Raw genomic sequence first — 26,154 nt, forward strand, 5'->3', positions numbered from 1 at the left:
GCTGGAGATAAAAGCATGGACCAGTTTCTCCTGATCTTTCTGAGTCATTAAACCTTTCACTCTGGAGATGTTCTTTAGGTGGTAGAAGGATGTTTTTGTGATAGATTTGATCTGACTGCTGAATATAAGATCTGAGTCAATCAGAACACCAAGGTTTATGACTTGGTCTTTAGCTTTTAAAGATCGAGACTCAAGATACTTGCTGATAGCAGTCCTCTTTTCCTTGTTACCAAAGACAATCACCTCCATCTTGTCATGGTTTAGTTGAAGGAAGTTTTCACTCATCCAGGAGTTAACTTTTTCTAAGCAGTCACACAACTCAATGGGATCATAGTCATCTGGGTTCAGTGATAGATATAGTTGTGTGTCATCTGCGTAGTTCTGATAATCAACCTTACAGTTCTGTAAAATTTGTCCTAAAGGAAGCATATAAAGGCTAAACAGAAGAGGTCCAAGAACAGAGCCCTGAGGAACCCCACATGACATTGTTAATCAGTCAGATTCAAAGTTTCCAATGCTTACAAAATAACTTCGCTCCTCCAAGTAGGACTTAAACCATTGCATTACTTTTCCATTTAGTCCAACCCATTTTTGCAATCTGTGCAACAAAAATCTAATCAGTACCAGCACTTGTTTTGGTTCTGTAATGTTTAAAGTAGTTGACAACAGGCACTGATTCACTAAAATGAGACAAAGTGTTCTTTAGAAAAGTAGTTCCTAAAATCATGCACATCAAATCTACAATAAAACTTGTTTAGCTCATTTGCCAAGACTTGATCAGAGGAAATCCCCCTCGGGATACATTTTTGTTGACATTGTTTGTATGCCCTGTCATTTGTTTGAGACTTTCCCATACTGAACCTAAATTATTGTTCCTGAGCTTTTGGCCCTCCTTATCTCACGTTTGATCTCATTTTGCACAGACTACAGTTCAGAGAACAGACCGCTTTTAAATAAGAGTTCTTTAGCAGCTCTGTCAAATATTTTCTCACCCAAGGTTTGCTATTTGGGTATATTTTAACAGTTTTTACTAATGAATAAATGTTACATTTGTGCTTTAGTTTATGTCAGGCAGTGGGCAGCCTTGATACTTGAGAAGGAATTCGTCATCCCATGTGAGTGGCGCGAAAATTTCTGCATGTCACGGTCGTTCATTGACAGAGTTACTTCGTCTTCATTTAGAGGGACATGCCACTATCATGCAATCACCGGTCAGTGTTGTTAAAAAATCTGCCTGCACCCTGTACTATTTGGCTGGCAAGCTTGGTCTGATTGGATAGAATGGGTCTAATTTTTTTGGCAAATACTGCCAACTACAAGTCTGGCATGCTTATAACCACGCTCAATAGTACATTTATGCAGTTTTGAATGGATTAAAATGTATTTAGAAATGGTGTGTATGTACAACATAAGGAAGTTGATATTGGTTTACAAAATTACCAGGCTACGCCTTTGGCTTGTGAGTGATTATCTCCCACATATTTGGCATTGAGTATGGCCAGTTCCCAATCAAGCCTCCCTCAGTATTTAACTGAGTGGTTGGACACGTGTGGTGTGGTATTTCTTGCCTGCATTAAATTATTCACTTTGCTCAGTACTCCTCATACCTTCTGCCTTTTGGTCCTCCACCACCACCACCACACCACTGGTTTCGAACACCATGCTGCTATCACATTCCTACAATGTCAGTACAAATGCACCAAAGATATTGTGTTATTATTGGTAGCTGCGCATCAGAGATAATTGTGACAGCATATTGATTCTGAGATGAACATTGTTTATCATCTTAGCTGTTTTTTCACTTTTATGGCAACTCTGATGGGATAAATAATATGGTAGTCATTTCAATTAGTTAAGTGTTAAGGTAATACTTAAGTAAAATAATTTCAACATTATTTTTTAACTGACAAATCAAACTTTACTGAAACTGATTACATTATGCTCCCAGCAATGAGTATACTTGTTTTCCACTTTGCATGGAGGTGACATAAACAACATTCCCAGATCAAGCACACTGATAAAGCCCAAACTGATCCTATTTTAATGCCTCGCTCGATCATCCCCTCAAAGTCACAAAGTTACAGGGTAAATTGAAAAAGGTAATCTCATTTGTAATGTGTGACAGCTTATTTGCAAGTGTGTACACTAGCAATTTTTTAATGGGCCCGCCAGTGATTCTTCTTCCCCTCTTAAATAATCATTTCACAAAGACACCCTGGAACTGTTTAGATGACACATTGCTGATGCCTATGAACTCCTGTTATCAATTAAGCACCAATTACTATGCTTGGTTTGAGGAAATCAGGGGGCACTTTGATGTTTGTGCAGTTTGTGAGTGTGTTTCACTGACAGGATGGGGTTCAATTTTACCATGACATATGCTTACAGGCTTTGAGTCCCCCATGACACTACACACACTAAAGATGTTTTATATTTTTGTTTTAATTTACATTTTTTAGGACAGAGGCTGATTTAAAGGTATTTTCCGGAATTTTTTTTCAGAAGGACTTTACTGGGTGAAATGTTGGGCCCTATAAAATCCGTGTTTTCGCCATTAATTTTTTAAAACTCCGTTGTTTGGGTTTATTTAGAAATATTTATAATTTTTTACAGAAAATTATTAGTTTTCAACTCCTGTGAGGAAACAAAATAAATACTGATAAAAACCAAACCATAATTAAACATTTAATTTGACAGAAGGAGTAAGACATAAATGTAGCCACAAGCGGCGATAAACGGTCTTCGCTGCACAATTTGCGTCGCCTTTGCCGTGCCGCCTCCAATGCGCTGCCTCAAATTCATACAAAGACATAATATAACAGTGAATTTTTTACTGTCAGTACATTATAATTGATTTGTTTAGACAAAAATGTACTATTGAGATATAAACTTAGACATATTTATGATTTTTGTTGTTGTACTCCAAGAACATTGCTGGAGGAGTAGTAGTAGTAGCAGTAGTACTACTAGTAGTAGTAGTAGTAGTAGCAGTAGTAGTAGCAGCTGCTCCAGGAACAGTGTGTTGAGCTGACGATTTTCAAGATTTGGCCAATTTCCTATTAACACAAAATGGAGAGTATCTTGATAAAAAATAAAGCATGCCAGAGGCCAAAACAGAAGTTTATGAAAAGGGCTGAGAGTTTAACAACTGATTTAAATTTGACTCAAATCAAAGTTTGTATATGCAAATGGGAGCATTTTAAAAAAAAAAAAAAAAAAAAAAAAAAAAATCAAAAGGTTTTGGCCAAAATGCAAGTTATCAATCATCTAGATCAGTGATTCCCAGCCTTTTTGTCATACCATGAGTACCCCCTCACTCATATGTGTTCATGATTCTCCAAAAGTAGAACATAACACAACTGATTATTCAACGCAAGTCATTTTATTTCATCATCTTAAATTTAACAATTAATATTCAGGCGTTATATTCTTATAATTTTGTGTGTTTTTCTGTCATTCTGTGTATGTTTGTGGTTGCCCTGCTCCTTATGAGGCATTATTTGCATTTATTTTGTCCTTTTGTGTGGTTTTCCTGTAAAATGTATCTTTTTTGGAGTCATAATATGTACTTGTGTTGTCATTTTGCATTTTTTGAAGTTACTTTTGTGTATTTCTGTTGTGATTTTGCTCGTTTGTTAGTACTATGGGTTTGCAGTCATTTTTCGTGTTTTACTTGTCTTTAAGTGTATTTTTTTTTGTCATTTTTTAATGTGTTATTTTGTGCATTATTGTTACTTTTGTTCATTTTTGTCATAGTTTTATGTGTTGTAATTTTGCGTTTTTGGACATACATTTTGTGTATTTCTGTTGTCATTTTTGTGTTTTTGTGGTCTTTTTGTGTATTTTTGTTGTCATTTTCTGTTGTAAGCCATTTTGTGTATTACTGTTTTTTTTTCTTTTTGTAAGGCAAGGCAAATTTATTTGTATAGTGCATATCATACACAGCAACTCGATGTGCTTTACATGATCAAAAAGTGCAAGTTGTAGTAATTTTGTACAGCTTTTGGAGTATTTTCTGTGTTTTTCTTGTCTTTTACAGTATTTTCCTGCAATGTTGTAACTATTTTTTTTTTTTACTGCTTTTGTTTTGTGTGTTTCTCTGCCATTTTGTACAATTACTTTGAAAATTAGACCAAGGGCTGCATGTGGAAAGAACAAAGAGTTTTTATAGTAAATTTGTATGTTTCTGTATATGTTTGTTGTTGTCTTGTTATGAGACATTTTGTGCATTCTTTTGTCCTTTTGTGTACAGTATTTTTCCTATAAAATGTATGATTTCTGGAGTTATTGTGTATTAGTGTTGGTTTTTGCCATTTTTTTTGTGTGTATTTATGTTGTTGGGGATGTAATGTATTGTAAATTGCACAACAACTTATATGTGACAAGTTAAAAAGCAATGCACAAATAGTTTAGATTAAAACACTGAGTTCATGAGTTTAAATACATAAATACCAGTTAAATGTTAAAAGACAGTTAAAAGTGTTGAGTGTTAAATAGACATGATTTACTTGACTCTTTATTGTTAAAATAGAGATTGAGTGATGTTTATCTATGATCCACTGAGTGTTCTGAGTTAGACTATCTGGGTTCGATTGGTTTTGTTTCCACCCCCACACGTGCTGTTCCATTCTTCTAAACGCTCCTTATGGAGGAAGCAGACCTGAATCACATTTGTGATAAATTCGCCTCTTTTCAGGTATGTTTATGGTCAGAAACACAGCTTATATGTCGGAAATAAGTTACTAACAAGTACAGAGTTTCATGATGTTGTACTTTTGATATTTGAGTGAGTGAGATAAGAGTTAAGTTTCTTCAGGAGAGGACGCTGGCGCTGGTTGTTCGCCGCTTCTCTGCAAATCCTTTCTCTGCAAAACCCGTCCTACCGTATTGTTTTTTTGACAAATATTATTGCACTTCTTAGTACTGTTTCTAAGTGAAGTGTTACTCGGCACATACCTGTTACTACGTGGATCCGGAAAAGTCCCAGTGGATCGTCCATTCTCTGGCTTCGAATTCCTTAAACCTTGGAGCCAACATCAGATGTTTTCAGGTAGGATTGTACCTACGGCTGTGTTTTAGTACTGCTTGCCTCCCCTGGACTGTCTTCTCGAAGGTTTGCAAGCCCGATGGCCACTTGCTTGGAGCGGCTATGCTAGTGGTGGTAGCCGCTACTATCCAAACGGCGAGTCCTATCAGTCTTCACGGATCCTGCATCACCTCTACTTTCAAGCGAATGTCTGTACATGGAACACCATCCCTGTGGAAGCTGTGGATTACCCTGACGTATGTCGCTGTCATTAACCGCTACATGCCTGGATATCTGCTAGCAACTAACACACCACGCATCATGTTGTGGTCGGACACCTCGACACAGCATCACCAGGCTCTCAAATACAACCACCGAACCTCCTTGCACAAACTGGATCTTCCGTGGCGACCTTGTTACATCCATAGGGGATCAGGGCACCGGTATGTTGTGTCCCAATGCGGTGACCACAGCTCCATCACATCCCTCTGGTTGACATCAAAAAAAAAAGTGTGAAAAAAATTATTTGTATTTGTAAAATACATTTTGTGTCTGCAAAACCAATTTGTGTGGAAAAAATATTGGTATTTATAAAATACATTTTTTCGTCTGCAAAAAAATCTGCGTGAATAAAATATTTGTATTTGTAAAACACATTTTGTGTCTGCAAAATAACCTTTGTGTATGTGTGAAAAATATTTACACCTATAAAAACCTTTTTGCTTTAGTGTGCATGTGAGAACTTTTCTCTTACCAGTACTACAGAACCAAATACACAGATGAATTGTGACCCTGTTAAATAATAATAGATTTAAAGTGAATGTCTATCCCTGCTGCTTCACCAAAGCGAACTTTTATTTGTTTTCTTTTATAGGTAACAAAACTCGGAGGGTTGACCACATACAAGGGTAAGATTTTAAGAAAAAATAAAGTAGAAGTAAATGTAGCTGACCTGATCTTATTTCTTAGGCGGCCAAGCCCGCAGGGAACAGCGGCGCTTGTAATCATAAGGATTTTTATTATTATTATTATATTTATCATCATGTTTCCCCCGGTAAAAGTGGCGCTGCAGGCTAAACCGTGCCAGGTAGGCCGATGCCCTTTGGAGGGTGGGTCCAGAGCCCTCCGCGTACCTTGGATGCAAAAACTCACATATGTCTGCCAGCAGGTGGCGCTATTACAAAGGTCAATGCGTTTTGGCCCATAACTCCCACACCATTTGTTGCACATTCAAAAACTTCATATCCACAGATTCCTTGAATAGCACTGATCACCTGGGCTAGGCCATGCCCATTTCTGCCTCAACTTTTGTTGGCGCAAAATCTCAAAAACTGTAAAACCTACTTTTTCGAAATACTCCTTGGGATTTTGCCCGATCAGCGTGAAACTTGGCACGTAGAGAGGGGGAGAATGTGACGTATCACGTCTATCAGGAAAAACACACAACAAACCTTTAATTGTCGGATATAACTCAGAACACCACACATGAGAACTGATTGTAGTTTTGAAGCAGCAGCTCGTCAATAAGACGTTTTCAGTTTGGACCACGGAGCGGAAGGAGATAGGACCTAATCACCGGTAAAAAGCCCAGTAAACCTCTGGAAACAACCACCAGAAATAGTTGCTCTCTGGTAAAGATAGTAGCTCTAACAACTGGTAAAATAATAATTGGTGATATTGCAGCCTATACACGAAGTACGGGGACACATTTTCTCCGCCTCCGGGTGCTAGTGCCAGCCATCCGGTGAAGCCTGTTCCGTTTACCGAGGGACTAAAATTAGTTTTTGATAATGTTTGTTGTTTGCCAGGATTAATTTAGTGACAAAGTAACAAGATGCACCACCTGAGATATTTTCATGCAGGATTTTATTTTAACTTGATTTATATTTGAGAAAGTGAAAGTATAGAATATAGTTGTTTAATATTGTTTTGTGTGTGGTGTATTAATTTGAAAAATAATAATTAAAACATTTTAAAAATAACATTTTAATCAGTGTTTTTATTATCTAAATTAGACATTTCAAGGCCTTATACTCTTAAACATGTTCTTAAACATGTTCATAGATGATTCCTTACCCCTTTAGCACCGAAAGAATATCTGTAATATTACGTGAATATCTGTAAAAGTCACGTTTTTCTATTAGCTCTGTCTGCTAGCATAGCATCTCTTCTTCACTGCAAGAATTTCTGCATGCCAACCGACCACTGGGTTACCAGCATCCTCTGCTGGTCTAAACAAATATCTGACGTAAATCAGTGCAATGACTTTTTTGAGTCCAATTGTTAAGTCACAAAATACATTTTCAGTTGCACTTTTAAAAAGAAAAATAACTTATGCAGTTTTGCATTGTTTACTCTAGAACCAGAATTTAAATTAATAGGCTTCTTCATTTGTATTATTCCTTTATTTATTTCATTCAAGACTTATTTTTAGTTAAATTGCATTGTTTTGAATAGTTTATCAAGGTATTCTTTTGACAATGAAAAATAAAAGGAGAATAATACAGTATTTTCTAGTTTTTTTTCCCCCAAAAAAATAAAGGAATATTTTTCAGTCATTTATATACAGTCCCATTTTGTAAAACAAATCGTGAGAGAATCGTATCGTGAACCCAGTATCATGAATCGAATCGTATCGGAGTTGAGTGAATCGTTACATCTACCTAAAAAACAAGGATGGTCTGTGTGCGTGCGGTGCAAGTTTGACCTGAAACTTGGTCAACGGGTTCCAAATACCCCAAGTGTGTGTATCTGTCATTTTGGAGTAATTTGGTCGTTTCAAAATGTTTATTTTAATTTTATTTCACTTCTGGACTGCCCCAAAATGAAACCTATTCAACTTTTGGCCACAGGGTGTGAGGGGGCGCTAGTGCACCATCTATATCTATCGCCGCTTCCGGGTTCATGATGTTTGTTTGGGTTAAAAAAAGGTCAAAATTAAAAACGTTTTTGTACCGCTAAAAGTCATTTAAGTTAATATTTCATGGTTATTTAATATTATTCTCGTGATTCCAAACTTACTTTAAATCTCGGGTCACAGACTTCACTTCCTCCTTCATCTCCAAGAGTGCGGGCAGTGGCTTTGCTGACGGTCGTTAGCTGATTATATCACAAACATTCTGATTCTTCAAACAGAGGAATGTAACGTTTTTGTGAGCGAATGGGTCCACTATGATTATTGTTTGTTCTGCGCAACGGGAGTTTTTCTTCTTCGATTCTTCTATGTGCTAAGAAAGATGCTAGCAGCTACAATGTAAACACACACGGTTGATGCGCGTGCGTGTGTGCACTACATCAGGATGTACATGGTGAATGCACACAGAGCCGTTGAGAGAGAGTTGCGACTTTGGACTTGCAAAATGTTTATTTTTCGTGGTACTTTCGGGTCTCTCTCTCTTTTTTTTTTTTTTTACACACACACTATTATAATGTCTCTATCTAATCGTACTACTACTGTATTATTGTTATTGCTATTCTTATATTATTCTTTTTTTTGTATTATATTCTTTTATCTTATAGTTACTGGTATCATTGTATTATTATTATTGCTATTACCTTATAATTTTATGTTTTTATTGTATTATAGTTACTGGATTTTCATTATATTATTTTGTTATTGTATAATTGTACTACTATTGTATTAGTTACTGGTGTTCCCATTGTATTATTAGCATTGCTATATTACCATTATATTACCTCAGAATTATTTAATATTGTATATTATTCATTATTACTCCAAAATACATACATTACAGAAAAATACAACAAACATATGAAAATGACTTACAATACACAAAACTAAATATTTATACAAAAAAACACAAAATAACAAAAATGCACAAAACTACACTAAAAAAGATTCCAGAATCACACTGCAATGGCAACAAAAAACAATTATACAAAAAACACAACAGAAAGATCCAAACTCAGGCCTAATAATCCAACCCAATAACAATGTTTCCCCCTTTTTGAGTATAATGAACTACACATTTTCGGAAAGCACGGGGGCATGCCTATTACATGACAAGGGTCCCTGGTCACTGACGAGCATGTGGCGTTCGCATAGGCTCCGCCCCTTCCCTAACTACAAGTGAAAGAATCCCTTTGCCAGCTTGTGGAGCTCGACCATAATTAAAAGGTAGATATAAATTGTACTGACATGGATTATTCTGACGGCTCCTTTTTAATTACTTGTCATATTAAGGTGCGTGAGAGCACCATTTCCCCTCGGGGATCAATGATTTACTGAATCTGAGCAGGTTTAATGATTAAGTTTTGATCAACTTACTTTAAATTAACCTAATTTAAATGATCCTGATGACATTTTTCCAGACTGTAATGACTAAACAAAAACAAATGGATAAAATGATGCATCGGTTATTTCACCTCTAGGGGCCAGGATATTTCGCAGTATTAGTAGCTATCATTAGGCTACGATGTTTAAGACAAGAAACAACTGTTTCCTACGGATCTTCTGTAGCACTGATGAGATGTTGTTCAAACACTCCGAGCAGGTGAAGCTGATCATGTGTTCACGAGTGCCACAGCGCTACACGAGAAAAGAGCGGAGCTTTACAGACACAAATTAAGCAGGAACTTGTGGCTCCGTATTTAGGAGTGAGTGATGAGTTGCATAGCTTTTTGGCAGTTTTGACAATGTTTCGGGTGGTTTAGACGCTGTTTGAAGTGCACACATCGGGAGGGGGGAGGACAGTGCACCTAATGAGTTCTTAGCCTCAAGTTGATGGCGCTTCATCCCATTCTGTCAATTTCCACGTTCAACAGTGGATTCTGTTTTCATTGGTTGATTCGTGTTTCTGTCCACGATTCTGTTAATGAGGAATTGAAAGCAGTTGAATTGAAGAGGTTAGTCAAAGAGACAAAAACATGCTTCAACTGCAGCAAAGAAACTGCAGACCTTTATTCTCTAGAGCTTCGGCGATGTCCTGCAATGCAGGGTTCTGCAGCTACATCGCCTCGATGCTGCGCACGCTGCATATTGGTATGCGGGACTGGCTGGGGCCCTTGGGGGGGCTTGATTTTGACAATAGCTAAGGCTCATCGTGCAGCTTCCTCCTTGTGTCCTGTGCGGCCGGTGATGCGGCCGATGTTCTGGGGTGGGCTGCTGCCGGTGCTGCCTCTGAACTGGTTCCATCTGGCCTGAGGTCTGGCCTCTGCTGATTCTGGACCCGGCTCCCGGTGGGCACCTGTCCGGCCTGGTGCTGATTGCATGGGTGGGGGTGGTTGGTGGACACTGGCAGGGTGCCTCAGGGTTGGGGGTTTGGGCAGTAGCAGGGTGCGCTGGGTTTTCGACTCCTTGGGGCTTTCTCAGGTGTGTATGTGGTGGCGGTTGCTGCCTCTCAGCCTGGGTTTTCTTGGGCGTCTGTTGGCTCCTCGGTCGTGGGGGGGCGGTGGCCTGGGGCTCATTGGCTCCCATTGATGCTGCCGGCCTGGCTCCACTTTCCGGCCCACGGCCGCGCCTGGGTTTGCAGAAGTGGCTCTTCAACACACATCGGTCGTGGATGCACTGGCATGCCTTGGTTTGTGGAATAAGCTTGTATTGGGCTTAACCCGTTGATCCCAAATATCAGTTTTAGGTATAACGACTCACCCCTTCCCTCTGTTCATTATACATAAGCCTGGTGCTGTGTCACCCACTTCAATTGCTCCACACTTCTCACCAGAATGTCTTAACTGAATACACAACAAAATACAGTGCCTTGCGAAAGTATTTGGCCCCCTTGAACTTTTCAACCTTTTGCCACATTTCAGCATTCAAACTTAAAGATATAAAACAGTATTTTTTTGTGAAAAATCAACAAGTGGGACACAATCATGAAGTGAAACAAAATTTATTGGATATTTCAAACATTTTTAACAAATAAAAAAACTGAAAAATTGGGCGTGCAAAATTATTCAGCCCCCTTAAGTTAATACTTTGTAGCGCCACCTTTTGCTGCGATAACTGCTGTAAGTCACTTGGGGTATGTCTCTATCAGTTTTGCACATTGAGAGACTGGAATATTTGCCCATTCCTCCTTGCAAAACAGCTCGAGCTCAGTGACGTTGGATGGACAGCGTTTGTGAACAGCAGTTTTCAGTTGTTTCCACAGATTCTCGATTGGATTCAGGTCTGGACTTTGACTTGGCCATTCTAACACCTGGATATGTTTAATTGTGAACCACTCCATTGTAGATTTTGCTTTATGTTTTGGATCATTGTCTTGTTGGAAGACAAATCTCCGTCCCAGTCTCAGGTCTTTTGCAGACTCCATCAGGTTTTCTTCCAGAATGGTCCTGTATTTGGCTCCATTCATCTTCCCATCAATTTTAACCATCATCCCTGTCCCTGCTGAATAAAAGCAGGCCCAAACCATGATGCTGCCACCACCATGTTTGACAGTGGGGATGGTGTGTTCAGGGTGATGAGCTGTGTTGCGTTTACGCCAAACATAACATTTTGCATTGTTGCCAAAAAGTTTGATTTTGGTTTCGTCCGACCAGAGCACCTTCTTCCACGTTTGGTGTGTATCCCAGGTGGCTTGTGGCAAACTTTAAACGACACATTTTATGGATATCTTTAAGAAATGGCTTTCTTCTTGCCACTCTTCCATAAAGGCCAGAGTTGTGCAGTATACGACTGATTGTTGTCCTGTTGACAGAGTCTCCCACCTCAGCTGTACATTTCTGCAGTTCATCCAGAGTGATCATGGGCCTCTTGGCAGCATCTCTGATCAGTTTTCTCCTTGTATGAGCTGAAAGTTTAGAGGGACGGCCGGGTCTTTGTAGATTTGCAGTGGTCTGATACTCCTTCCATTTCAATATTATCGCTTGCACAGTGCTCCTTGGGATGTTTAAAGCTTGGGAAATCTTTTTGTATCCAAATTCGGCTTTAAACTTCTCCACAACAGTATCTCGGACCTGCCTGGTGTGTTCCTTGATCTTCATGATGCTCTCAGCGCTTTAAACTGACCTCTGAGACTATCACAGAGCAGATGCATTTATACGGAGACTTGATTACACACAGGTGGATTCTATTTATCATCATTAGTCATTTAGATCAACATTGGATCATTCAGAGATCCTCACTGAACTTTTGGAGAGAGTTTGCTGCACTGAAAGTAAAGGGGCTGAATAATTTTGCACGCCCAAGTTTCGATTTTTTATTTGTTAAAAATGTTTGAATTATCCAATAAATTTCGTTTCACTTCATGATTGTGTCCCACTTGTTGTTGATTCTTCACAAAAAATTACTGTTTTATATCTTTAAGTTTGAAGGCTGAAATGTGGCAAAAGGTCAAAAAGTTCAAGGGGGCCGAATACTTTCGCAAGGCACTGTGTGCACAACACGCACAACTGTAACATCACATTGAACTCTCAACTTAAAATAGTCGACTCTTCACCCCTTCCATCCTCCCCCTTTCCTGTTCCCTTCCCCTTCACCAATGTGTAACACTGCCCTCTCTTTTTATTTTAAAAATTGGCTTGATCAAATAGTATGGAGATAGATTTGTCTGTATTATTCAATCAAAAAAACCTTTTTAATCAAAAAAAAGTTTGCTTCAATCACAAATAAATATTTTCAATCTTTAATTGAAAATAGTTTTTTTGATTGAAAAGTTTTTTTTTGATATATTAAAGACACAAATCTACCTCCATATAATAGCAGGGGTTTACGCTTTTAGGCTATGGGTGAGTCAAATTTCATTCAAACCATCATGAGGCATTGGTTGAATTAATTATTGAGAATTTAATTCAAATTTCAACCACAGTTTCTTCCAATATGAAAACGCTGTTCAGTGCCTCCGTTATTCTCTCCCACAGAGTGTTTAAATGTGCTCCTTAAATTCCAGTTTTCACACGACCAAAAAGCACATCTTTGTTTTTCTCCACTTCAGCAGTGAGGATGCTGATTTTCATCTCGGGGATTTGTTTATATCCTTTCCGATGTTTGTTTGACCTTAGTAGGCGGGTCCTCCGAACCAAGAATATTTGAGGGTGTAACATGTTAATGACAATTTCAGCTGCTGCATTTATCAACACCTGATCATTTGTACGCTGTGATTGGTCAAATATGACGCAAATTCCACGTTCATCCTGTCGTACGACTAAATGTGCACTCAGATTTGAACCTGTTTTCATGCAAGGTTGATAAATGAGGGCCACTGTCTCCAACTTTTGCAGTCAAATTGTTTTCATCAACGAAGATTTGTTACTCTTCATTGGGATTTTTTTTTTCACTTTTCATATTGCATATTATTGAGTATTTCATATCGTGAGCCCTATACTGTATTTCATATTGTATTGTGAGTTGACTATTAATAAATTAAGTAAACAGCCCATATATCAACTTCGTTGTTATCGGTTCATTGTCTGTAGCATCCTTATCTGTAACCATAGTAACAGAGAAAAGCAGAACGAATGTCTGTTAAAACTAACAAACTACGTTCACCACCAGCATTTGTCTGGTGACTTTTTGCAACAGGATGATATGGATTACACATTGAAAATTGAACTTGCCTTGCTCTTGTTTTTTATGTCAGCCAATGGAATTCTGTGATGACTTTGTCTGTCGTGTCATTGCCAAATAAAACTCAAATATCCCCCTGATGATTAAGGTCAGTCACTCTCCCAACAGGCTATAAGCCTTAAAGAGTAGGGGGGGTTGTCAAAAGAGAGGGTTGTATTGTTCATTTGAAATCCTTGGCTGTCTTGATAAAGTTTGTTGTTAAAACCTTTTCAGCAGGTTCTCTGTTGGTGAAAGTTTTCCTCTGAGGCAGTTTTGACCTATTGACTTTTGTTTGTGTATCAGTTAAGAGGGTTTAAGCTTCTTCCTGGGAAGTTTATCCCTGGATCACAGGGATTTGAGAGGGCTCACCGGTCATTTGCTGTCACTATCCCTCAGATGTAGGGGCTGCTTTATTCAGAAAATTTGATGGAAATGTGTTGGACCAATTTGGCTTTAGAAGGATTGGCTAAACATCAGTTCAGTCATACAGTGGATTATCTCAAAGCTGTGATGAACACTTTACAAAGACAGATCAGTTAAACACACCCATTTAAAAATGTTCCAATTCAATTTTTTCTCAACATTCAGTAATAACCAGCTAACATTTATTTTTAATAATCATAGCAGATTATTGAACGTGGTGCTACAATTCTGACATTGTAAAGCTGTGCATGCATATGAAGCTGTTAATGGTAAAGGCTTTGGCAGTTATTAAGCCTGGTGAGGTGAGATTATCAAAACAGACAGCACTCATTTAATCGAGTTCATCATTAGGTGTCAAGTGCGATTATACACTGATTTGCACACATTCTACAAAATACTATGATGCTAACTGTTAGGATACACATCACTCCAAGCAGTGACTGAGCAGTTTGATGCTGACTTAATACAAACACAAATGGGTAACGTATGGGGCGTGCGGTGATCAATAAATTAACAAATCAATAAATAACAAAGTATCGCTGCTCGGTAAAGTAGTGCTTAGCACATCCACCTCTCAGCAAGAAAGTCTAGGGTTCAACCAGTGGGCGTGCACTGTAGCTGTTCCCGCTCAATGTTCTTTAAGCCAAAATACGGCGCGCAGGGGCACTTCCATCTTGCAAATTTGACGTCATTTGGAGCCAGAGTCTTCACAGTATGGTCCAGCAGGAGGAGCCCTGGTAACACGCCCCGCCCATTTTGTGTACTGCCCTGATGACTTACTCAGCCCAGCTACACCAAGAACATAAGCATCTTTCCCGCTGGAAATTCTACGAGCGCAGCCTGGCCGGGAGTGGTGCCCATGCACCCTCACAGATGCCGGCGCATCCCCCACAAGTGCGCCCAACGGCAAGAAATGCCTGCCTTTAATGTGGCCGGTTTGATCTGGGTGGGTGATAGATGGGGTTACTTTTTCAAGTCGAATGTTTGGTGTTGTTTTACTTTTGACCTTTTATTTATTTTAGGGCTCCCATCTCAAGCGGCTCATTTTAATGTATTCCACACCAGAGTGTGCGCTGAACACTCTCTGCTGGTTAATCTCCTATCTTCCTTGTTCCCCCTTCCCCTCCCGGCCTTTGTAAAAAATGGACACAACAGGCGAGTCGGAAACAAGCACAGCATAGAAACGAGTCCTGGAATAAGACTGAAAGCACTGAAAGTATGCAAGAATTTCAGGTTGACTGATGAGAAAATATTCAGGTATACACTATGTAGAACTTCCCTGTCTTATCACAGGAGCACAATCACGATGCACAAGCTCCTATAAAGTAAGCACACCGGAGTTATTTAACGTGGGAAAAGGAAAAGACAACTTCAAGTAAATGATTATTAATTAAATGTAGAGTGTCTTAAACCTTGCCATGGACGCAAGTGTAAAGGTGAGCCAAATATAAGCATTCTCCTCTTTTTTCAGTGCAGTTCATTAAAAGTAGGACTCACGATATATGTGGTACCTGGAGAAGTAAGTAAACTTTCAATTTTTGGCCTTATGTTTTTTAAACCAGTACCCCAAAACGGCCATCGAATATATTCGGCCGAATATTGCAAAAAAAAGCAACATTCGGCTTTCGGTTTAGTGAGTTAAAAGCAAGGCCAGATAGTAGCGTGTGATCGAAAAAATGTGTGCGCGTTGCTGCAGAACCAGTAGCAGCAGCTCCTTTCCAAACACAGCCAGACTCTCCTTTCCGCTTTCCGCTCTCCGTCCAATTCCACAATCCAGTCCCTTGTTTGCGCTGTGACCCACTAATCGTAAACATCCCCATTGTTTCCTCCTTGCTTTTAAATGACATCCTTTCTGTTGCAGACTAGGAGAGCTGAGGTAAGGTAGCACTGCCTTGGGCCTCAGTGTTTTAAGTGGGAGCCCCCTGCCTCTGTCATCACGGCATCAAAATCTCCGACAAACACCTACAACATGAGTAGGGTTGGGCATCGTTTGGATTTTAACGATTCTGATTCTCAATTTCGATTCCTGTTCTAAATGATTCTCGATTCCGATTCTTTAAGTTGTGCAGGTCAACAGGTCACAGATTTCACAGGAACATTTTTTCATTTGAAAAAGCCTTAACACAGGCCATTTTTATTAATTCACTTAGTTGATACAGTTTCATTTGGTTGCTGTACTGTAACTAGGGTATTCAACTACAAAGGTTTCCAACTGTAACTGTAAAAGTGAAACTTTCTGAAATAACACCACAAACAAGTTGGCAGCAGTCAAAAACAAAGAGCTGCAGCTCAGGTAGATGTGAAACAAAATAAAACAAACTCAAACAAACCCTGGAACACTCATGTGACTCAATCAACAGTTCTTGTTGAGAAAGATTATTATTATTCTGGACACAGTGGAAACAAACTATAAAAAATATTATTATATTGTGTTTATATTGTAGGGAAGATATTATATACATAAATGTAAATGGAGTCTAAAGCCACAAAAAAAAACACCACTTTAAAAAGAAAATAGACTAATAGAAGACCTCTTTACAGTTATTTGGGTCATTTTGCGTTTGTGCGACTTGCGGCGATGACGCACTGGTGACGATAATCCAAGATGGCGACGGCCCGCACTACAACCGACACTATTTAAGAGCCTTAAAAGACACGGATATAATGACAAGAGTGGATGGACGAAGGCATAAACATGCAGACTTTCACAAGGACACACACAGAAAAGGCCTCACCGGACTGCTGACACTAGGACCCGGAGGCGGAGTAAATGCGTCCCCGTAAGGCATTCACAGACTGTAATATCACCAGGTTTACCATTTTACCAGTTGTTAGAGCTACTATCTTTGCCTGGGAGCAAATATTTATTCCTGGTGAGTGTTTTCCAGAGTTTTACTGGGATTTTTTTCTCTTCCGCTCCACAGTCCAAACTGAAACCATGTGTTATTGTCGAACTGCTGCTTCAAAACCACAATCAAAAATGAAAACAGTTCTCATGTGTGGTTTTCTGTTATAGTCATAAACATGCGGACTTTCCAACGGACACATACGGACTTATTAAACACACACGGACCTTGGAAAACTCGGTAAACGGAACAGGCTTCATTGACTGGCAGGCACTAGGACCCAGAGGCGGAGTAAATGTGTCCCCGTACTGCATTCATCAGTTTATCATTTTACCAGTTATCAGAGCTACTATCTTTACCAGGGAGCAAATATTTATTTCTGGTTATTGTTTTCCGGAGTTTTACTGGGCTTTTTACCGGTGATTAGTTACTATCTCCCTTCTGCTCCACGGTCCAAACTGAAACCGCAGCCAGACACACACACAAACACACACAGCAGTCGTTTTCTGATAGCATCTTATACAAACCCCGTGTAAACAAACAGAGCAAGCCGCGGAATCAAACTAGTGCGGGCATTTAGGAATCGAAAAAAATAATCGAAATGCAAACATTCGTAACGGTTCTGGAACCGGACGTTAGGAACTGGTTCCTATTTGGTGCCCAATCCTAAACATGAGACATGTCCCCAGCTAAATGATGGAGAGTTGGTTGAAATGAAATATTGACAAATAAATGTATTTTGTCAAAGTTCTTGTTAGTTTTCATTTGTAATTTCTGGTTGATTAAAACTAGCATTAGGAGGCCACAGTGCAGAGAGAGCCGCTAGAATGGAGGTGAGGACATCAGTCTTAAGGTATAAATCAACGTTAAAACAGGCCAAAGCCATGTTAAAAAAGGCCACATTTTTTTTCTTCGCCGGAATGCATCATGTCACTAAAGTCTCACTCTTGTCATTTTCTGTAACTTGGCTGCCCTGGGTGACGTCACCTACCAACATGGGCAAAATCCATCTCTCCCGTTTGGAGCTGACTTTTTACAAAATGTGGAATAACAAGGGAGGGCGGAAACCAAACTTTTTCAACTTTGGCCCTCTGAATGAGGCTAAAGGAATGTACAGTATATCACTGTTAGAAAGTTCTTTTTTCATCATACCTCCCCTTTAATGCACTTTTTTTGGAATGCATGTTTTGTTTTATTTGAAGGCCTAATATAAATGAAAAACTTTGTTGTGCTTTTTTTGAAAAGCAAAGGCTACTGGAATATTGTCATAATATTCAATAAACATTTACTTTCTTTAAAAAAACATATCTAAAAATGTATTCTAGGCTATTTATGCACTATTTTAAAAAAAAACATGAAAAACTTAACAACCGTATTCGGCCAAGCGTTTATATTTTAATCGGCTTCTGCCTCAAATTTTGATTTTAGTGCATCCCTAAAAAACACCCTGTTTTAGAAACAGACATTGGCTCTTACATGGTTTCAGCTGTTTTATTTCCGGGAGGAAGGATTGTGAAATTACGAAACCAATAACGGCCCACAGACAGACACAGCTATGTATTTTGATTTAACTATATAACTATTTTCCCACCTGTTGTAAAGGGGTATATTTACGGGTGCAAAATGTGGGTGCAATTTTCCTGGTTTAATTCTATTGGACATGTGCATGATAAATGTGTTTGTTGTTTTTTTAACTCACTTTTATATTTTTTGTTTGTTGTATTTTTCTGTAACTAGTACAGTGCCCGTCGGAAGTATGTATTCATGTGGGAGCTTAAGTAGAGTTAATTATGGCCAAATGAGAATGTGTTTGAACACTGAGTGAGTCCTTTTGTGGCTGGATTCCCACCACCACACCATGTTAGAGGTTAGTTTGTTAGTGTGTTAGTTCTTAGTAGTAATAGTACGTAGTATCAGTGTGCGTGCCGCTCAGACGCTCCTCCCCCTCATGTCTCGTTTGGTCTAATTTGTGTTGATTTCAAAATCAAAAACGTTTTAAGCGTAACTAAAGAAGTTAAAAATAATGGAAGCACACTCTCAGATTCTGTGTAGTATGAGGGTTAAGAGAACTGTAAGCCGGGTCAGAAGTGGGAGACTGTTTAGGCTTCACCACAACTGGGTCTGTATGGACCTCCAACTGCTTCTAGCCTCCCCCAACTACTGAGTGAGTATGAGAGAATGGTTTACTGAGTCAGTACTTCAGTATATACAACATTGCTTAGAAAGTGTCGCTTTTTCTTAGTTTCTTCGTCTAGAGCAAGTATACGAAGTCTGTTTGATCTTCCAACTCTGCTGGCGGAAACATAAAATTGTTCATGGCTGAAGAAATCTCTTGTGCTGAAAACACCAACACGCTGCAAAGATTGACCCTGTGACTTATTCACAGTCATGGCAAAGCATGGTCTCACTGGAAATTGTTTGCATCTTAAGGTGAATGGGAAGATGTTGTCAGATATACCATCTGACAACATCTTCCCATTCACCTTAAGATGCAAACAATTTCCAGGTATAAGTGTGATTCGTGGAAATAAGTGTGCGTCCAGCATTTACACCAATTACAGATTTTGTAACTAAGAGGTGTGGCAGGATTTCTTCGATAATGTATCTTGAGCCATTACAATGTCCATTTTGTTGGTCAAAGTGTCGCAGTAGCATGATCACCATTCCAACTTTTAAAGAAATGCGATGAGGAGGCATTCCGGATGGGCAGTGTGTGTTTAAAAACTCAGTTGGGTACATATGATGACCCTCAGAATCTGCTGTGTCAATGCTGTTGCAAACGTGTTCTCCTGGAAAGATCTTGGTCATGTACTCATTTACTGTGTCGACTTCAGAGTTAGTTGGGCATAATATGACACGTTCACATAGCCACGTTGGACAGGAAATGTTGGCCAGCATGTCTTCATACACCCAATTTACAATGTCTTTTAGTTTGTCACCAGAAATTGTCAGTGTGTCATTGAGTTTAATTGCGAATTCACCTTCTTCTGGAACTATTGGAATTTTTGCCTCGCCAAGGTCTAAGAGGAATTTGGCAAAGTTTTCTTCAGCTTGTTGATGTTCTGTAGCTTGCGAGATTTTTTATTTTTATTTATTTATTCAGTTTATTTCCGACATGGTTACATTCACTTTTTTTTTTTCACATTTTTTTTTTTTTTTTTGTACATGCCGAAAAAGGAGACGAGAGAAGCAGTTTGCTTATCCGGGTCCCGTCCCCTGTGATTCCCCTGTGATTCTCATGTTTATTGTTAGACTGAGAGTTTCAACATTTTTCCATAGGTATGAGCTCTTGCAACACCGTCCTATGATCTCGGTTCGGCTACCGTGTGGCACAACGATCAGTATTTGCCTCCAGTCGCCACCAAAGACCATTGTGATGCCACCAAATGATTTGTCTGATCTACGAAGCCACCGAAATGTACGGTCTGCTGCTTCTAATGCACGGCAATTCATCATCGTCACTTCATCCACAACCATGAGATGTGCGATCCTAATGAGTGTGGCAGTGTTGTCATGTTCACTGACAGCGCAAGTGGATTCATCAGTGAGAATGAGAAGACATTTTGTTCTACTGTGAAAGGTGGTGCCTTTTGGCAGTAGGGTGGCGATGCCACTCGCGGCTGTTGCAACTGCCACTTTGCCTTTTGCATGGACTTTGTTCAGGATGTGGCACAATACAAAGGTTTTTCCTGTCCCACCACTTGCATCAAGCGCAATCATCTTTCCAAGTCCCTGTTCTTTGCTGCTCGGGATTAAGTGTGTTTTCTATTTGAGTAATTTGAGCGTGAAGTTCCTCCATGTTGTGCTCCGTCTCGTGCTGGATGATGTGGGGAGTCTGATTTTGATCATGAAGTGGATTAGGCTCAGGGAGTCCAAAGTTTCCACCCAGGGTGAAACCATGGTCCTTGAGGTCAAGTAGCACTTGATTCAGAATGTTCTCATTTGGCTCATTTATTGCAGTTGTAGGGGAACAAGGGATGATTAATATTCAAAAATATTAATTATTAATTTTTAATATGTTCGTTGCCAGAGGTGCCATCTAGAATTGAGTTTTAAGTGTCCTAGATCACTTTATTTTAATTAATTGTTACAGTTCCTTGTTTTTGTAGTGGGTTCTTGACGTCAGAATAGAGGTTTAATAAAGGTTTAAATGTCAATAAAAACACAGCGTTTACAATATGTACATGTTTATTTTACAGGCTATTACCACGATGATAGATTAGGCAGTTTCACAATTATTCAGTTATTTTGACTCATTGGTATCACACAAAATGTACATTTTAACACAGCTGTATGGTATCTACACATTCTGAGTGTTTTAGATGTTTGCGTGAATTTGGGATTTCTAGGGATTTCCTAACGCTCTGAGGAAGAGGAAGAAGGAAAATGGAAAGTTAAAGTAATGAAATTAATAAAACTTTACCAAAATGAAAAATATGGACTATGAATCTAGAATTTTCGATTGAGAGAATTTGTTAAGTTATAAACCACCTTTTTGCCAGAATTGTGTGTGCGTGCAGTTTTACCCTCCTTCGAACAGGCGTGATGATGACAGCTCCTTCTGCGTAACCAGCAGTGTGTGGGAAAAAAACTTTTCCTGTGTTTTTCCGAAGACGTTTTCCGCTCATTCACTGTACGGGCCCGCGGGATACTGTCGGCCTGGCTGGGGTTCTGGTTCTCCTACACGGCACCACTCCTGGACGTCGATGGGTAGTTTAACTAACATGTTCTCCAATCAAAGATGCTAGAGTTCGTTAAAGCTTACTCATGGGAGGCTATAAAAATTGATTTGCTCCAAAAATTAAAAACTGCTTGGTTAATTTCAAAAATGGAGATAAAACTTAAAGTTAGTCATTGTGGAAGTGACTGGTAGCCACTTCCTGACTGGAGAGAAGTTCAATCAATATCTCAAAAATTCTGCATCACTAAACTGAATAACATCTAACTGTTAAGTCAGATGCAAAGAGGAGGACTAGACAGAGGTGAGAGCGCTGGAACTGAGCAAGACGTAAGAGCGTGTGAAAAGGGGGAGCGAGGCCTTTTATAAACATGTCAAGAGGTTATCTGATTGGTCAAAACACATCTGCAGTGTGGGAATGAGTGAAACCTGATTGGCTGGCAGAAAGAAGCGGGAGGCTTAACTTTCCTGTAAAGAAGACAAGATGGTGGGGCTATCCCACATGTGCTTCTTAAACAAAGAGTCATAAAACCAGATAGGGTGTTACCATGTTAGGTCTAAAATGGAGCATGGTGTGTGCCAATTGCATGAACCCTTGAAACATGACTTTCAATTGATTATCCCTTAAATGACTGATTTGAATTATTTCTAGCTTTAAGCATAACAAAGGAGGACAAATACACTTTTGATCAATGATCATGGAATATGAAGTTCTAAACATTTCCCTTGAAATGTGATTGCATTAGTGCTTAAATATGTCAGATGGAGGCACACGATGAGTCTCTTTCCTGTAGACAAATGGTTAAAATCGAGGTCCCATGTCTGAAATTCGTTTAAATCACAGTTCTGCCTTTAAAGCATCAGATGGTGTATAGGTTTTATTTTTATTTCTTCCTTTTTACTCTTCATGTTGAAAAGGATGTCTCTGGTGTAGGGTGTCAGGTTACATCCCTGTTATCTCTGTGGGATGTCTGTTCTTTGGGGAGGATGGGTGTCAGCAAAGAGTCTGCAGGAAGAAGGGCTGGGATTTGAAGAAATGTTCCTTGGTCCATTTTTTCATTGTCTGTTTTTGAGTCATAAAAGTGTAATAAAATTCCAAACGTGCGACAGTGTTTTTACCGCCTTTTGACCATCGACCAGGGTTCCTACACAGTCCTGTGCATGAAGTCTTCACAAAGAACATGTTTGTGCCTTTCCCAAAACTGCAAGTGCTCTCCTCTAAGCACAAACATGAGCATGGTGGCAAATACTTCACATCGTGCTGGGCCAAAGGTTACATTTGCAGCTTCCTCCATAACAGAATCCACTTCCTGGTCATTGTCAACAATGCCATGTGCAATGCAGGCAGCCAGATAGGTGTCCATGGCCACATCTCCAACTTTACGGAGATCTCTAAAGGAAGCAGGTCCTGGGATACGGTATAAAAGGATGCGGAGATGGAACAGTTCAGCAGTGTGTGGGTTTAAGGCATCATTGGAATGCGTCCAACTGTGTCGGCCATGCGATAATCGTGGGTACTTAGTCTTTTTTTTCGCAATTGAAAAGTCTTACCTCTGTATATGAAGTGTTGAAATACATCTAGGTACACAATGTGTCGCATGTGTGGATGTAGAGACATTGTTTTCAAAAAGGCAGTCAGTGTAGTTGCAGGTGGTTCTGCGTCCAGTACGTTGTGGACAGTGCCGTCATCATTGAACGTGATGACCTGTTCATTCTCTAAATGAATTGCCAGCGTTTTTACGGGCATTTTTTTTTGTTGGATAGGGAATTCATAGATTCGCCAGTAGGCCTCAGATGCAGTGATGTACCGACCTAACTCATAGCGTGTCACCTCATCGTATCGCAGTTGTTCACGGTCAGCCACATCCAACCTCACAAGACATTGATCTGGACCCTTCTCCAAGTATTTGTACAAATACTTGACACTGGAGACAGCACAGACAATTTCAAGGTTAATGTGTGCATTGTATCGGAGCAGGAGGTATGGATTGTATGGCACAACCCACTCATTATTGACGGACACATTTATGCCCCCTCTGATCGTCTTTAAGATGGGAGAGCCAGGTGCATCTTCAGCTCGTCTTCTGTACAGTGGGTAAAAGTTGTCTCAGAAGCTTGTGGTATGTCTCAACTGTTTGGGGTAGTCCTTTGAACACTTTCTGTCAACCATGCATGGACTGTTACGATTCCATTGTCCACATGGGCCGTGAATCATATGTGATGTGACAATGTGATGTAGATGTGGATTTGTGTCTTTGTTTGGAATCTCTGCAGATACAATGCGATCAATATCAGTGGAGGTCCTGGGTTTGTCACGTTGCACCATGGTGATGAGCATATGTACTGTATATGAGGAATATGTCTTTTTTGAGTTTCTTTCACCATCACAAATGCATCCACATGTCCCAGTATGTCATGTTTCAGAAGGTCTGTGAGTAGAGGTTCCACCTTCATGTGGAATACTCTGGCAGTGATGTCTGGTCTTTGATGGGTCTGCTGACCTTCAAAAAGCGATCTTTTATTCTCAGCCTAGTTGGGGTTGCAAGTGAAGGTGAGGAAGAAGTCTGGTTTGCCTTTGACTCTGACCAAGGCCATGGCGTCTTGGAATTCTTTGGCGTACCATCTTGGTGATCCATAAATCGTCGGGGGCAGTATGGTTAGGCGTCCCGGGATGATCTCAGTGTCACTACTCAGGGCATCAACAATGACACTGTATTTTTCTGCCTTGATGGATTTCTGGTTGTGGCAAATCCAGTTGAGATGTTGTGATTCAATTTTAGCCATCATGTCACATACAAACTGTTGTGTGAGTTTTCCACCACAATGCAGCAAATTGAAGTGATGATCAGTGTTGTGCACTTAAAGGTGGAATTGGTAAAAGTTTGTTGGGGTGACACCTATCAGTTCAGTGTGGTATCCTTGAGAGCCCTGTGGCAGAAGAAGCACATATCATAACGGATCATATGCTGGATGAATGGCATCAATTTTCTGAAGTTGTCGTCCTCTGAGGTGAAGAGTGACAGCCAGCTTTCCAAATTGCTCAGTAGGAGTGGTTCCTGGAGCAATTGACTGCAACATCGCTGTCCAGTGACGGAAGATTCACAGTGCCACGATGAAGGTCACGACGGCGAGAGTGAGCTGTTAGGACAATTCTCAGATCATCAGCAGTGTCATTTTGGTTCATGTACTCAATTGCTGACTTGAACTGTTGTACATATGGGTTGCACCTGTGAATGGCCTCTTGTGCTCTAAGCAAGAATTCTTCATTCAGATCACTGTTTGAGGCATGAGTACGGCGTAATTCCACTTCATGGGAAGGTTCATGAAAGTAGATCAAAGCAAAGTTGGGCATTTGACCCTGTTCAGGAAGGGGGCCGGCAATGAAATTAAAACCTTTTCCTTGTATTCGTATGCCTGGGTTGAAACCAGGAATAGCGATCTCTTTTATGCCAATGCTTGCCATTGCCAATGCATTGTTGTATTGTTTAGCTTGTTTAACAAAGTTTTGATTCATGAAAAGGTCCTTGATAGCATTTGGAGGCTGTGGTGGGATTGAGCCAGGTTTAGGTCTCTGCTGCACGGCGTATTACCTTGCGCGCAGCGTTGCCCGTCAAGCGATTATGCCGTTCTTCGCTCGTCTCTGCTGCGCGACGTGCTGCCTCACGTGCAGCGGTGCTTGCCAGGCGATTTTTCCGTTCTTCACTCGTCTCTGCTGCACGACGTGTTTGATCGCGTGCAGCGGTGCTTGCCAAGCCATTTTTCCGTTCTTCGCCTGTTTGAGCTGCACGACGTGTTGCCCCGACTAACAGAGAAAGTTGGTCACACCAGTGCCACCACTGGATAAGTTTGTGTAGAGCCCTGATAATAATAAAGATAATGATACGGATATAATATTATTAGTGAAAATAGTAATAGTAATAAAAGTAATGTTATAATGATAATAATAGTAATAATTGCAAAAACAAAATAACCTAACCCTAAAATACTGTAATGAATACCAGTAAATAATAAGGTAATATGATAATTTAGCAATGCTAATACAATGGCAATAAATATGATGATGATATAGCAATGCTAATAATACAATGATAATATGGATCTAGCATTAATAGTGAAAGTAGTAATAGTAATAAAAGTAAAGTTATAATGATATTAATAGTAATATTTGCAATAACAAAATAATGTAATATGCTAAAAACTATTAATAATAAACTAAATTAAAATAAACACTGCAATGAATACCAGTAACTATAAGATAAAACAATAATAATAAAGACTAATATTTATTCACATCATTCATCGCTTCGTCGATGCGTCGACTACGTGTATAACCTCGAGCACCATGTGATAAACTTTAGCTTAGCTTTCTTAACTGCCGACATTAGACGTATGTGCACGTTTAAACGGACTTTGCGGGTTTTCGGATGTCGATAGATGAATAGCAGTTGATTCACAGTTCATCTGTTTCGCCTTCAAAATGGATACTGGGAGTCGTCTCTCAACAGATGTGATCTATTCAGTGAGCTCCCGTGTTTGAGAAGCTAACGATAGCATGGCACAGGAGGGAGTCGAGGAGGAGTGGCCGCATGCGTGACTTTTGCTCGCGTGAGGAGATGTGTAGTGAAATAGATATAGATGGTACGCTAGCGCCCCCTCACACCCTGAGGTCAAA

The 26,154-nt window shown here is 39.7% G+C and overlaps 1 pseudogene; it reads right to left on the reverse strand.

Annotated features, from left to right (window-relative positions):
• Nucleotides 1-10,084: 10,084 nt before the first annotated feature.
• LOC114462208 (uncharacterized) lies at nucleotides 10,085-24,266 on the reverse strand (annotated as a pseudogene).
• Between the last annotated feature and the right edge of the window lie 1,888 nt (nucleotides 24,267-26,154).

Source organism: Gouania willdenowi, chromosome 4 (genome assembly GCF_900634775.1).
Source record: "Gouania willdenowi chromosome 4, fGouWil2.1, whole genome shotgun sequence".
NCBI lineage: Eukaryota > Metazoa > Chordata > Actinopteri > Blenniiformes > Gobiesocidae > Gouania > Gouania willdenowi.